At 52.1% G+C, this 2054-nt stretch overlaps 1 protein-coding gene across 1 annotated transcript in view; it reads right to left on the bottom strand.

The window, feature by feature from the left end:
- The window catches only part of DRC7 (dynein regulatory complex subunit 7), a 20120-nt gene that overhangs the window by 13825 nt on the left and 4241 nt on the right, over positions 1 to 2054 (bottom strand). The window lies entirely within an intron of this gene.

Here is a 2054-nt window from a genome sequence, read left to right as displayed (position 1 = left end):
GCCACATGAGCTGTGATCTGGAGAGCGGGGCAAACTGTCAGGAGTCAGATTTTCCAGATTTTGCCATTGGAGAGTTTCATATCGTTATTTTATTTTATTATTTTAGAGAGGAAGGGAGAGACAGAAATATCAATGATAAGAATCACTGTTTGGCTGCCTCCTGCACGCCCCCTACTGGGGACCAAGCCCACAACCCAGGCATGTGCGCTGACGGGAATGCTCAACCACTGAGCCACGCTGGCCGGGCAAGGGTTTTATATCTTGACATAAAGTAAGAGTTTGCTGTGTGTGTGTGCGTGTGTGTGTGTGTGTGTGTGTGTGTGAGAGAGAGAGAGAGAGAGAGAGAGAGAGAGAGAGAGAGAGAGAGAGATTAGTGGCAAGAAAAATATCTGGGAGAGAACACCGCAGAGGTGGCAGACGTGGGTGCGGTGGGCTTGTGGAAGTTTGGAGGGAGAAACCTGATTAGAGCCGGACAGACCGAGCCTCAGCCCCCGGGTCTCCATTTATGAGCCGAGCCATGTGTAAAATCAAACAAGAAGGCCGCCTGTGCACGCTGTCCCAAGGCACGCCCAAGTCCGTGGGCACGAGTGGCTCATACGCTGGGACGCCCTCTGCCTGTGTCAGCATTGGTAACATTTTAGTCATCAACATGTTGGCTCAGCTAAGAGGCCCGTGTGTGAGCTCACAGGCCTTTGGAGCCAAAAGCAGGGATGGAAGCCTCCATCTTCCTTGAGGAGGTGGGCCTGAGGGACCGAGGCCCTCACCTGGTGCCTCCCTCCACCAGAGCATCACCGGGGCCGCCAGGTGCTCGCCCGGGTGTCGCACAGGTGCACGGGTCTCAGGCTGGGTGCCCAGGCCCCGGTCCCCGAGCTACCGACATCCACGGGGCTGACACTGATCACGGAGTTTTGGTGTCAACCCAGGTCATGAAAAGCACTATCTGCCTGTAGTGCAGCTATTCCCCAAAGGCCAAGAGATGCTTTTATGGTTCCTAAAGTGAAATCCACTGAAGGGCATTTCTTGTGTGCACAGCAGCCGGGGGTCATCTGGCATCTCAGTTTACAGACATAAAAACAACCGCCGCCTGCTCAAGGGCGGGTGACTTTTTCTTTTCTTTCTGTTAAAAAGGGGCCTCTTTTTTTTTTTACCTGGGGACGGGAGAGCAAAATGCCCATTTATCTGTTTTCTCCTTAGCTGAAAACGGCTGGATGGGCTTTTAAAAAATATATATTTTTTATTGATTTCAGAGAGGGGAAGGGAGCAGGAGAGAGAGAGAGATAGAAACATCAATGGTGAGAGAGAATCAGGGATCGGCTGCCTCCTGCACGCCCCCTCCTGGGGATGGAGCCCACAACCTGGGCGTGGGTCCTGACCGGGAATTGAACCGTGACCTCCTGGTTCTTAGGCCAACGCTCAACCACCGAGCCACGCCGGCCGGGTGTCTGGAAGGACTTCTGTCGAATATGCAGGGTACATGCGGAGGAATTTGAAATAAGCCACGTGGCATTCACAAAATCTACCTCCTGGGGAACACAGAAGCTGAAACTGTTACAAGGGGAGAGGGACAGCCACTGTGGGGACTCGGGCTGTGTGTGTTAAGAAACTGAGGTCACCCCTAGCCGGTTTGGCTCAGTGGCTAGAGCGTCGGCCTGCGGACTGAAGGGTCCCAGGTTCGAGTCTGGTCAAGGGCATGCACCTTGGCTGTGGGCACATCCCCAGTAGGGGGTGTGCAGGGGGCAGCTGATCGATGTTTCTCTCTCATCGATGAAAATATATTTAAATATATATATATATATATAAAAGAAGAAAGAAACTGAGGTCAGCCCAGCCAGAGTGGCCAGAGGTTGAGCATCTACCTATGAACCAGGAGGTCATGGTTCGATTCCTGGTCAGGACACATGCCCAGGTTTCAGGCTCAATCCCCAGTGCCAGGAGTGCAGGAGGCAGCTGGGCAATGCTTCTCTGTCATCACTGATGTTTCTATCTCTCTCTCACTCTCCCTTCCTCTCTGAAAACAATAGAAACATATCTTTTTAAAAAATTTAGTTATTTTC

Source organism: Myotis davidii, unplaced genomic scaffold (genome assembly GCF_000327345.1).
Source record: "Myotis davidii unplaced genomic scaffold, ASM32734v1 scaffold590, whole genome shotgun sequence".
NCBI classification, from domain to species: Eukaryota; Metazoa; Chordata; class Mammalia; order Chiroptera; family Vespertilionidae; genus Myotis; species Myotis davidii.
Note: the sequence above shows the minus strand (reverse complement) of the source record. Positions and strands in the feature narration are given on the sequence as shown.